Raw genomic sequence first — 12,996 nt, forward strand, 5'->3', positions numbered from 1 at the left:
CCAATAAAGTATTTTTGAAAAAGGTGAAGAATAAAAAGAACTGCATTTTGTATGTTTATGCATTCGAGAAACATTTACTAAGTACCTATAATGTGCTAGGTATTCTAATTATTTTTCTTAATATTCCAGAAATACCAGAGGGTAAGAATTAGTGTCCACATTTTACAGAAGTTCTGGAACTTTTCCAATGTCACACAATGAATAAATTTCGGGGTAGAAGTCAGAGCTATGCTGTAGCTGCTTTTCTGTGCCAAATCCCACCACTGAGTGCTTGATCTCCTCTTTGTCCATTTCCAATCTTTAGTGAGCATTCAGGAAAAAGTTAGTTCGCCCGTCCCCATTTCTATAATGTCAACGTGAGGCCCAGAATAATGATGTCAGAATGACATTGCCCATAAAGTATGATACCAAAGTGGAATGATTTTATGGAATCTCCTTTTATTGTATTGTATTGAAGGGAAAGACAGTGAACAATGGTTATAGCTTTCTCTTGGTTGTTTTCAACATTTCATGTTCATTTTTATCTTGCCAGTTGTCTAACCTAGAGAGCTAAAAAAAATAGGAAGATGGAGGAAAGAAATATTTCAGGAGTCATATGACTAAATCATAGATAGGTGGTTTGGCTCAACAATTTATTTCAGAGTTTTATCAAGGAGAAGTCAAATTGAAAATACCCATGACCTTGTGATACAGATGTTATATTTTCCAAATCTTTTAGTGTAGGGCAGAAGGTTTGTTGCTGTATTTGGAAAGAGCACCCTGATGACCTCTTCTATTAATTCTGGTGATGGCAACGATATATGCAGGATGCTTCTTATTTTATGCTACCATTTATGGATAAATTCTTATTGATCCAGCTCAATGATTACTTTCTATCAGCCTCTCTCAGGTCAATTTGTTGCACCTTCTAAAAGTAGTAATACACTTTTACATACAGAATATATAATGTATTCCTAACAACATGTATTCTCTTGCATTATTTATGTGTGAGAACCTTTTGCTAAATTGTAAATTTGTCAGAGTGTGAGACCGCTCAATCTCTACGTTCATTAGGATCTCAAAACCAGGCATACAATAAGTGATCAAGAGAACAGAGAGGATTAGAGGTGTAGGGTGGGTTAGTAGTGGGATGGCCGAAAAGCAGCATCCCCATCCGGACGGGAGACCACCTCATCATCCATCTTCCCCCCAGGTACTACCCCTCCAGTGGGCATGCTCACAACTCAGTGGTTTGCAGGCCATTCCCTTTTCCAAATGCCCGCTCCTCTTCCTATCCTTCTGTCTCTCTGTCCCTGGCAGAGGACAGTCAGTAGCAGGGATATCAGTGCCATTACTAGTACTGGTAATAGCTGATCCTTCTATAGCATTTATTGTGTCAGGCACTGTTCTAAGGCTTTACATACACTAAATCTCTTAGATAGTTACTATTATTAGCCCCATTAAATAGATGATAAAACTAAAGTGCAAAGAGATTAATTAAGTTACACAGATAATAAGTGATAGAGTCATAATTCAACACAGGCAATCTGGTTCCAGAGTCTATGCTCTAAACCACTATGTCTTCTTAGGCTTACCTCATATGAGGTACATGGGTCATGACGGGCCTTCACCACTGGAAATCATTTCAAGCTCCAGAGACATTATCAAAGAGCCAAACTGGACCTCCCCAAACTGGATCCACAAGTGCAGGGGGCAAATCTCCAAAAGATGAAGGATCCAGATCTAATCAAGCATGTGAAGAAAATTCTTACCAGCAGAGGCCAACCATGTCATAGAACTATCTCTATATATTGTAGCATTTATTTGAGTAGAAAATCACTGGACAATAGAACCTTTGGCTTACCTCTCTGGCCAGAAAATGTTTGCCTCTTTCCACATCTGAAAAGAGCTCAATGGGCCTAGTACTGGGAGGAGAACCCACTAATTACGGCTACATACTACTATCACCATTCTGTAACAGCAACCTCCCTATCGCCACCTAGTGTGCAGAATTAAGCAGGCAAAATGTTCTGAAGTGATCTTTGCATAAGAGGATGACTTGGATTGGATGGCCTCTCATGATCTAATGAAATCTTCCTCTTTTTCTTTATTAGCTTATGGATTTTTCTACTTTCAGTTGGCCCACTGTGATTGGGTTTTTTCTGAGTTGTCTTTTACCCTAGAAACTTGTATCTTTCCCCTTCAATTATTACTAATTTAATTCTTATGCCTTCCCATTTTCTTATGTGGAACTTCGGTTTTACTTCTCAGAAGAATGAGTCCATTTGAATAACATACTAATCCCAAGTTAAACACTATCCCTCTACATAAGTTAAATAAAAATTAGGCGAAGGTTAAAATGATATCTTTAAATATATTATGGATGTACTTCCAATGAAGTTTTGCCCAACTACCCATAAAAAAAATAAACCACTATGTCTTCTTTTTAAAAAATATTTATTTACTAATTCTTTTCTTTTTCCCTCAAGTTAGTTAACATATAGTGTAGTCTTGGCTTCAGGAGCAGGCCCCAGGCCTACCATGGGGCTCAAACTCATGATCTCAAGATCAAGAATCACATGCTCTACCAACTGAGTCCGCCGGGTGACCCACTGTATCTTCTGAACCAAGGAAACCATACCTGTAATTGATGTGTGGTAGAGAAAAAGAATTGATAAAAGATTATGTACGTAATTTTGTGTATCTATATTGAACTGCTCATAATTAAAACACAAATATCTCATTTAGTTGTCAAACTTCAGTGTAGGGCCAAGGCTTTTTCTTTGAGAACAGTTCTGCTGACTGAAGTTTCTCATAGTTGATCTTGCATTATTTTTATCCTTTTTGCATTTTTCATTAAAGAGGAAGAGAAATTTAAGTGCACTTGCAAAGTAATGAATGCAGTTACTTTTAGGTGTCTTACCTACACAATACAACAACAACTTCAATTTTTTTATAGGGATTAATTCATGGAGAATTTCCAAAGCGTACGTTTTTAGAGACCAACAATTCTATTCCTTTTCATGCTGAAATACAATTGGTTTACAAAATACTTAATTTGAGTAATTACAATCCTTAATACAATTGGCACACATTCTGGGGAATCAACATGTCTGACGTGATAAGCACACAAGTCTTCAGTGAGAGGGAAAGTCTGGGGCACTCCAGAGGACAGTCACTCCCACCAGGAACCAGTAGCCATGGATTCCAGGCAGTATGTTTCTAGACGGGACAGGAGTGTTGGTTAATCTGATGTTAAGTGGCAGTGACTGAGCAAGTGCTAATGTATTGTGTGGTCCTTGCCTCCAAGGCTAATGTATTGTGTGCCTCCTTGCCTCAGCTATCCCTGTGCTGCAAGACTTCTCTGGTCATGTCTCCACCTGACACAGTGGTAATTGTTTCCTCTTCAGTGACTACACAGTACGTTGTTTCCAGTACATACTTACACTTTTTTAAAAAGCGTGGTCGTTTTTTGGATTTTTTTTTTATTGTGATAAAATACACGCAGCATCAATTTGCCATTTTAACCACTTCTATCTGTATAGTTCAGTGGCATTAATTACATTCATATTGTTATGCAGCCATCACCACCACCTATCTCCAGAACTCTTTTCTTCTAGTAGAACTGAAACTCTATACTCATTAAATAGTAACTCTCCATTTCCTCTTCCCCCAGTCCCTGGCAATCACTGTTTTACTTCTGTGTCTATGATTTTAAACATAATAGGTACCTCATATAAGTGGAATCGCACAGTATTAGTTTTTGTGTATGTCTATGATTGGCTTATTTCACTTAGCACAATGTACGTCATCAAGGGTCATCCACACTGTAGCACGTGTCGGAATTTCCTTTTTCAAGCTGAATAATATTCCATTGTATGTATATACCACATTTTGTTTAGAAGTTCATCTGTCCTGGGACAACTGGGTTGCTTCCATGTCTTAGCTATTGTGAGTAATGCTGCAATGGACATGGGCATACAACTATTTCTTCAAGACCCTGCTTTCGATTCTTTTGGGTATTAAATGGGATGTTTTTGTTGTTGTTGTTTTTTAAAAATAGGTAGCTCTTCCTCCCTGGAATGTGTACTACATTTTACATTTTTAGTGGATAGCACACGTCCTGGCACATAGTAATTTAATAAAGGCTTGTTAATAAAACACACTCTTCTACAGAGAAACAGAGATAATCATGGCTCTAGGCCATGCAATTTGTACCCAGAGTACTGCTCAAACCTGTAGTAAAGTTAATTTGAGAACATTACATCATTCTTTTCCTGAAACACTGTGAATCTATCACTAAGATTTCCTTTCCTCCTTTCTCCTCTTTTCCATCAGTTATTGTGTAGAATTATACATGTCTTCTCCCTAAAACTCTGGGGTCTACCTCATTTTTCTAGCTGTAGATTCCTATATATAAATTCTAGGTGGCAGAATTTTCCAAGGAAACCACAAATCACTCTTAATTCATGATGTCTATTTATAAAAGAGTCTATGTCTTTAGAATAAAACACGAAATCTCATATTTTTACTTAGCATTTGATGCAGACATTTTGGATAGCTACTGAATGTTTACATCAGCTAACTGATCATCATTACTGCCATGAAAAGATTCAATTTCCAACAGCTTAGAAGGCTGTATGAAACTTCTGAAGGGAGAGCATACATTTTAAAGTTTAAAATAAAAAAAAAAGAAAAAAAGGAATGCTTTGAAGCCATTGACATAGGCACACCAGAAACAATTTAGCAAAGAAACATTTCAAAAGAAAAAAGGAACCAAACCCTGATGAGGTTGCTTGCTGTCAGGGACTGTTTGAGCTAAACTGCTGACCCAGTGAAGTCTATGTTATTAGTGAAGTGTTATTAATAACCCTTTTAATGGGATGAGTTCTACATTTTTTTCTCCTTCACTGCTATTATAAGGAAAGTATGTATTTTTGGCTTCAGTCATGATATATTAACTTTATTTTTTACAATGATTTCCTTTATGCACTTTTTACCGGTATAATCTATGAGTGATGGTTTGAGAGAAAGACTAAGAGAATAGAGGAGGAAAAGATCAAAAGAAGAAAAAAGAAAGAACGAAAAGAAAAAGCTCAGGAAATACAGGAACTTTCTATTTATGAGAATTATGTATGAGAATATTTTTTGTTTGCATTTAGATTGTAGCTGTCTTGCTAATTGTTTTTCCATTCGAGTTTTATTGAGCTAGGACTTATCTTTCTCACTTTACATTTTATTATTTAGTAAATGATATTATCATGTAAACATATTTGTAAGGGTGAGGGTGTGATTTCGGTAATGTGTTTATGATCTCATTTAAGGACACAAGCTAAGGGGCCACAGAGGGTGAGAAAGGACTTCAGAGGATGCATTCAAGTTCTCACTGCAGAAAACTGAAGGGGAACGTGTGCAATTAGCCTTCATTGCTCTACTCCCAAACCAAAAAAATCTATCGAAGATACCCTTAGTTTTAATTGCAAACACACAAGTCTGCAAATGGTAGTTATTTTACGGTATTTGTCAGAAGTATCCCTGGACAACGGCAAACTGGGTAATTTTCCTGCATTCCGTGTGTTACCTTCTTTCTAGCTGATGCTCCTGTTCACTGTCCCCTGAACACACGCACACACTGCCCAGCAGTGACCTAGAGAGGCAAGAGTTAGGGAATATTTATTTACAGAGCTTACATACTCTGTATGTGGGGACATACACAATAAAAAATTAGTACACAGCATACGTCAGGTAGGAATAAGTACTCTGAAGTAAATTAAATCTGGAAAAGAGACTAGAGAATTATAAAGGCACATGTGTGTATACGTGGGCATTTATGTGTGCATGCATGTTGGGGAGTACCTAACGAGGTGGTGTTTGAATCAAAGCCTGGAAGAATCATAGGCATGAGCTTTGTAACATCACCCTTAGGCTCAGGCAAGAGGGCAGTTTCCCCAGGCTCTTTTGGCTAGAGGGACCCACATATCACAAACACACAAAAACAAATTTGTAGAGAACACATGAGTGCTTCTGTTACTCAGAACCTGGCGCTCAGTGCTGGCACAGCACAACGAGTGACCCTAAATGTCTCTCCTCACTGCTCAGGCTCCAGTGAAACTCTTGTCAAAAATCTCTTGGGCTGTGACCTCAAAACTAAAGGCCACAGTGTCCTAATGCTATTAGGGTGGGTGAGTTGCTCCGTGGTTCAAGCTGGAGAGGACACAAATAACAGCAGTGCTAAGGTGAAAGACAGGTTATATGTAGTTGTCAGATTCCTCTCGGAAAATAACATATTCTTGCATAGTGAAAAACTATTTCCCATTGATGCTAAATGTCCACTTCCTTCTTTTCATGTTCTGATTTGTAGTTTTGGAGATACAAATTAATTCGACTTTTTACACTGAAATTAAATGGACATTGAACACCAGAATTGTGGGTCATTTTATGTGTATAAAAATATTTACTACAAAATGAAATATGGCCTTTTGTAGCAACGTGGATGGAACTGGAGAGTGTGATGCTAAGTGAAATAAGCCATACAGAGAAAGTGGTATTGAGGAGGGCACCTTTTGGGATGAGCACTGGGTGTTATATGGAAACCAATTTGACAGTAAATTTCATATATTAAAAAAATAAATAAATAAATAAATAATGAAAAAAAAATATTTACTACAATTTACATGCTTTTTCCAAAAAAGAAATACAATTTCATCTTTACTTAGACAATTTAATTAAAATTTTGATAGTCATTATAGATATTATTAAATTTAGAAATCTTTGATACTGTCTACTATACCATGTAATAACCATAGCTTTCCACTGAAGAAAAATTGTCACCAAGAAAGTCCATTTGTCAAGGCAAGAGAATATAATCTATTTCATTTGGCAGTTTGTTGTCTTATCATTTTATTTATTGATTGATTTGTTTGTTTTTTGAGAGAGAGCTTGCACATGAGGAACAGAGAAAGAATCTCAAGCAGGCTCCACGCCCAGCACAGAGCCCGATGCGGGGCTCAATCTCATGACCCGTGAGATCATGACCTGAGCTGAAATCAAGAGTCGGATGCTCAACTGACTGAGTCATCCTGGCACCTCTGTTGTCTAATCGTTTTAAACACAAGATACAGAGTGTCTATTTTCACTTTTGCCTTGGGCTCTTGAAATGCGAAGGGTGAGTCTAGACCCCTGCCAAGATCTGAGGAAAGAAAGTTCTGGGCTGAGGGAAGAGCAAATGAAAAGGCTTTGATAAGAAAATGAGAATGGCACTTGTGAGCATCAGCACACAAGCCAGCTATAACAAGAGGGAGGTAAGCCAAAGTAGGAGCAATGAGAAACAAATGAGAGGCAAACAGGGGCCAAATAATCTAGGTGTGTCATTGGACGAAATGCGGATTTTAGTCTAAGTGTTGTAGGAAGCCTCTTGAAAACTGAGAGCAGGAAACTGACACCATAGGTATTAAAAAAAATCACTCAGGCTGCTGTAGGGAACAATGCTGGAATTGAGGGAAGAGCCACTAATCTATCACAATGGTTCAGATAAGAGATGATGGGTGTGAGCTAGGGAGATAGTGGGGGAAGTCATTGGAGTTGGTTGGGATTTATTTTGAGACTAGTCAACAGGACTTGCCCATGAATTGACTGTGGAATGAGAGAGAAAGAGAGAAGTCATGAGTGACTCCAAGGTTTTCAGATTAAGCAACAGGTGGGAAGACTGGGGAGACACTGCGTTTGGAGGAGAAAATCAGGACTACTATCTTATATTAAATTTGAAACACTTCTTAGACATTCAAATGTAGATGTCTAGTAGGCAGTTGGATATCTGAGTTTAGAGTTCAAGAGAGAAGTCAGGAGTGCTGGAATCTTGTTGGGACCCAGGAGCCCAAGCTGTTGTTTAGTCTTGAAATTGATGCAATTGTCTAGGGACTGGATGTTGATAGCCAAGAGGATGGAGTCCTTCAATATTTAAAAGTTGGGAAGAGAAGGAGTCATCTCACCTGAAATGTCACCCTCTGCAGGAAGCCCTCCCTGATCCTTCAAGCTAAGTTTTGCTTTTAGTTGATTCCAGAGTACCCTGTAGTTTTTACATTGATCAGTAACCCTTATGAAACAACAGTGCAATCCCCTATTTCTCATTCCCTCTAAACTGCAATCTTCTAGAGAAGAAAAACCTTGTCTTGTATGCTTTTTTTTATCCCCAGCATCTGGTATAGTGTTTGGCTTCTATTAGTATTCAATGAATATTTCTTGAATAAATGAATTGTTAAGCATTGATAAAAAAATTGGGGGATACCTAATAATTTTTATAATTAAAGTCATCAAAGAGTGTCCTTTAAAAAAACCCACTGATTTTACTATTGTTTTTAAATAATGTATCAGTAATTTTCCGAATTAAAGCATCTCTTACCTATTTGCAAAACATTTAAAAAATTCATCACCCCATGTTCATGGATAGGAAGACTCAATATTGTCAAGTTGTTAGTTCTTTCAAACTTGATCTATAGATTTAATGTAATACTAACCAAAATCCCAGGACATTATTTTGAGACTATTGACAAACTGATTTTAACTTTATACAGAGAAGCAGAAGACTCAGAATAGCAACACAATATTGAAGGAGAAGAACTAAGTTGGAGGACTGACACTACCTGAGGTCAAGATTTACTGTAAATTACAATAATCAGGAGAGTGTGGTATTGACAATATTATGGCCAAACAGATCAGTGGAAGAGAATAAAGAACTCAAATTCACATACATACAGTCAACTGATACTCAACAACATACAATGGAGAAAAAGTCTTCAAGAAATGATGCTAAAACAATTGGACATCCACTCCACAAAAAATGAATCTAGACACAGACTTTACATACTTCACAGAAATTAAATCAAAATTGACCAGAGAATTAAATGCAAAGCCCAAAACAATGAAATTACTAGAAGATAACATAGGAAATCCAGATAACCGTGGGCAAGATAACGGCTTTTTAAGATACCACCCTAAAGAAGGCACAATCCATGAAAGAAACACTTGATAAACTAGTCTTCATTAAAATTAAAATTTTCTGCTCTGTGAAAAACACTGTCAACAGAATGAGAAGTCAAGTCACAAACTGGGAGAAAATGTTTGCAAAAGACACATCAGATAAAGGATTGTTATCCAAGATATACAAAGAACACTTAAAACCTAACTATACGAAAACGGCCCAATTAAAAAATGGGTGGAAGATCTGAACAGACGACTTCACCAAAGAAGATAAAAAGATGGTAAATAAGCATATGAAAAGATGCTCAACATCATGTCATTAGGGAAATGCAAATTAAAACAACAATGAGGTAATGCTACACATTTATTAGAATGGCTGAAGTCTAAAACACTTGACAACAAATGGTGGAGAGGATGTGGAGCAACAGGAGCTCTCATTCCTTGCTGGCAGGAATGCAAAATAATACAGCCACTTTGGAAGACAGTTTGGCAGCTTCTTACAAAACTAAAAATATTCTTACCATCTGATTCAGAAATTGTGCTCCTTGTTATTTACCCAAAGGAGCTGAAAGCTTATGTCCGCACAAACATGTGCACATGGATGTTTATAGCAGCTTTATTCATAATTGCCCAAACTTGGAAGTAACCAAGATGTCCTTCAGTAGGTGAATGGATAAATAAAGTGTAGTAAGGCCAGACAATAGAATATCATTAAATGCTAAAAGGGAATGAGCATCAAGCTATGAAAAGGCATGGAGGAAATCTTAAATATGTATCACTAAGTGAAAGAAGGCAATCTGAAAAGGCTACATACTGCATGATTCTTCTAACTATAGGACATTCTGGAAAAGGCAAACTGCCGAGACAGTAAAAAGATCAGTGGTTCCCAGGGGTTAACAGGGAGGGAGGGATGAATAGGCAGAACATAGATTTTAAGGGTAGTGAAACTATTTTGTAGGATACTATAATAGTGGATGCATGTCATTACACACATTATACACTTGTTAAAACCCATAGGATGTACACCAAGAGTGAACCCTAAGGTAAACTATGGACTCTGGGTGATAAGGATGTATCAATGTAGGTTCCTCATCATAATGAGTGTACAACTCTGGTGTGGGATGCTGATTCTTAGGGAAGCTCTGTGTCAGGGGGGGAAGGAAAGAATATTTGGGAGCTCTCTGCACTTTCTGCTCAATTTTGCTGTGACTCTAAACTTGCTCTTAAAAATAGTCTATTTAAAAAATCATCATTTTGGGTATCACTGTCCTTCACTTCCTAATGTTCAGTGTCTTGAAAATAATTGTTTCAGATCTGTGGGTGCATACATATGGTGGAAAGGTACACTGGTCTGACTGACTCCATCTTGGCTTGAAGTGGAAGTATCTCTCTTCTAACATTTGTGTTGGACTGATGGATAAAATGATATCAGAAGACATGAATTCTACATTATTATTTTGTGTGTGAAAACTATACCTTTGTATGTTTAAGCTCCTGTAAGAACTGCTCATTTTAGGGAAACCTTTAGAAACAGTTCACTAATAGGCATAACCAGGCTTCATGCCCACTTTTGAAAAAGGCAGTCTTCAGTATTGCCCCATTCTCTCAGGTGGTGACTTCTTTCTTTTTTTTTTTAACGTTTATTTATTTTTGAGACAGAAAGAGACAGAACATGACTGGGGGAGGGTCAGAGAGAGGGAGGCACAGAATCTGAAACAGGCTCCAGGCTCTGAGCTGTCAGCACAGAGCCGGACTCAGGGCTCAAACTCACGGACCGTGAGATCATGACCTGAGCCGAAGTCGGCCGCTTAACCGACTGAGCCACCGAGGCACCCCAGGTGGTGACTTCTTAATGCACATATCCAGTGCCTTGGGACCTCCTGAGTCTCCAGAATTCCCTTCACATCCTACTTTACTCAAGTCTTCACTCTCGTCTCAAGTTTTTACTCTCTTTTGGTTCAGACAATCTGCTCTGGACTATAGCCCGCCCTTGGCTATTACAAACCACAGAGAGAATGGATATTATTGGGTTAAGTGCACTGTGCCTGCATTTTAATGGACCATCTGTAAATGAAGTTCTAATGCACAGTAAAGACTCCAATGACAGAAATTCTAAGTTTTCTGGCCGCCTGGTGGAAATGATATTTTTAGGTAGGTCAGAGTTTTGATGTTGCTGTATCATACACATTCAGCTGGCTCCTAGTCTCCCTTTTTTAGGATCAACCCCATCAACAGATAAGTGCCTTCGCTTTTTCCTTTATTAACAAAAATTAATTCGTTTACACTTTCGAATTTCTCTGTATTTCCTTTTAAAAGAGAAACAAGTGAAAGTAAAATGGTCATGTCATTCTTTCCATTCCTACTAGTCATAATAGGGATTAGTCAAAGAGAAATGACAACAGTTAACCATGGAACTTGAAAAATCTGGAAGCATTTTTATGTTTGTTTGTAAATGTCCTTGTTTTATGTACTTAAACACAGAAACTAGTTTTCTGAAACCCTTGAGTTTTCTGAAACCCTTCTCATCTGTTTGAACCTGGTGTAATCTTACAAATATGAAAGTGACATTCTAGTAACCTCTGAAAATTGGTGGATGGGACAGGAAATCAAGTTATTAATGCAAACTGAAATGAGGGTTAGCACATAGTAGTCTGTTGAAAATTCACAACAGCATATGTTGGCTAATTTGACAGTATACTGTCTAATTTCCTGAATAAATGCAGTTTTCCACTTTTGTGATAATCAAGTCATGAAAACAAAGAGGAGATGATAAGTAACGAACAACATTTACATATGCATGCATGAGGTCTGGAGGGTGTAGACAATACTGTGGCTTTGTCTTTGGTGTTGGGAATAGAAACATAAAACAGTAGAAGTAGAAATACAGTCCTTGTCCTAAAAAAATTTACAACCTACTTGAGTCGATCCCAAAGACAAGTATTTAACCCAGCAGGAAATAAAAACATGGAAGGTGAACAAGCACACAAATATTTTTACTGGCTTATACCCTCAGATCTTCCCATTCTTACCCATGTGCGAGAGTGATGATGTGTTTAATATTAACTTATGAACAAAACTGCAGAGGGCAGCGCTCTCAGATCCCAAGTCTGTGGCTTACATTGCATCATTTGAACTGAAGTTCACTGTAACAACAGACCAGGCTTATTGTGATGAGCCAACAAGTACATGGATAAAGGAGTCTGGTGAAAGAGTCCTATTTATACAAGTGGTTCTGCTTCATGACATCATACTCAGTGTGGTTATGTTTTACTCATTTCAAAGCAAAGGACATCTGTCCTATCCTAAAAAACACCAGACGACTGTAGAAGAAAAACTCTATTTCATTTAGAGAAAATGAACACTTAAGTATACGAACTGTATAATCTGCATAGAGTGCAACACATTTGTTATATGAATATTAGATGCTGAGAGTAGCTTGATTATTTCCATGGACAAGAGACTTTTAATATCTAAAAATAACTAGTTTAGTCACTGTAGTTGCATAACTTTCTATTCTAATCTACCATTTGAAAAGCAAATTCATCTATTGGAACCTAAAGATGTGTGCTACAGGGTTATTTCATACATGGCAGATTTTCAAAGTCCTGCAATGATGACATTGATATAGTGCCACTACTCTGTTATAACCTTTGTATATTATTTAAGTGTAACAAATACTTCATTCATGGCTTGCCCTAAACTTTGCATTTGGTGACACTCTTGCTGCTGTGTTAATATCAGGTCTATTAAGCTGGACCTCATGGTCCATTACCCTTTCTTTAGATTTGACCCCATGAAGTTTAGGGGTCTTGAGCACAGTGTGAAAAAGCAAAGGGTTTCACTCTCACCCAAGGAGCTCATTAGGACTTTATAGAAACACAATAAATACTCACACAGTACTAACACTTGCACTGAGGGATGCTCACCAGACACACAGCCTGGTGTCAGAAGGTGACCATTGTTCCTTTTATCCAAGCCTGCACACTGCATTAGCCCGTTCTCTAAAGAGAGTGCTCATTTGTAATCTGGCATCTTTTTCTT

At 37.6% G+C, this 12,996-nt stretch overlaps 1 long non-coding RNA gene across 1 annotated transcript in view; it reads right to left on the reverse strand.

The window, feature by feature from the left end:
- Nucleotides 1–418: 418 nt before the first annotated feature.
- LOC109249000 (uncharacterized) overlaps nucleotides 419–12,996 on the reverse strand; it is a 56,595-nt gene continuing 44,017 nt past the window's right edge. Inside the window, exons 5-7 of the long non-coding RNA XR_002072398.2 lie at nucleotides 5,561–5,626; nucleotides 1,575–1,722; nucleotides 419–549 (exon numbers count right to left, since the gene is read on the reverse strand). This is a non-coding gene — a long non-coding RNA (uncharacterized LOC109249000). The remainder of the gene's footprint in view (nucleotides 550–1,574; nucleotides 1,723–5,560; nucleotides 5,627–12,996) is intronic.

The sequence above is a fragment of the Panthera pardus genome, unplaced genomic scaffold, assembly GCF_024362965.1.
Source record: "Panthera pardus isolate Hobbes unplaced genomic scaffold, ASM2436296v1 HiC_scaffold_6, whole genome shotgun sequence".
In the NCBI taxonomy this organism is placed as follows: Eukaryota; Metazoa; Chordata; class Mammalia; order Carnivora; family Felidae; genus Panthera; species Panthera pardus.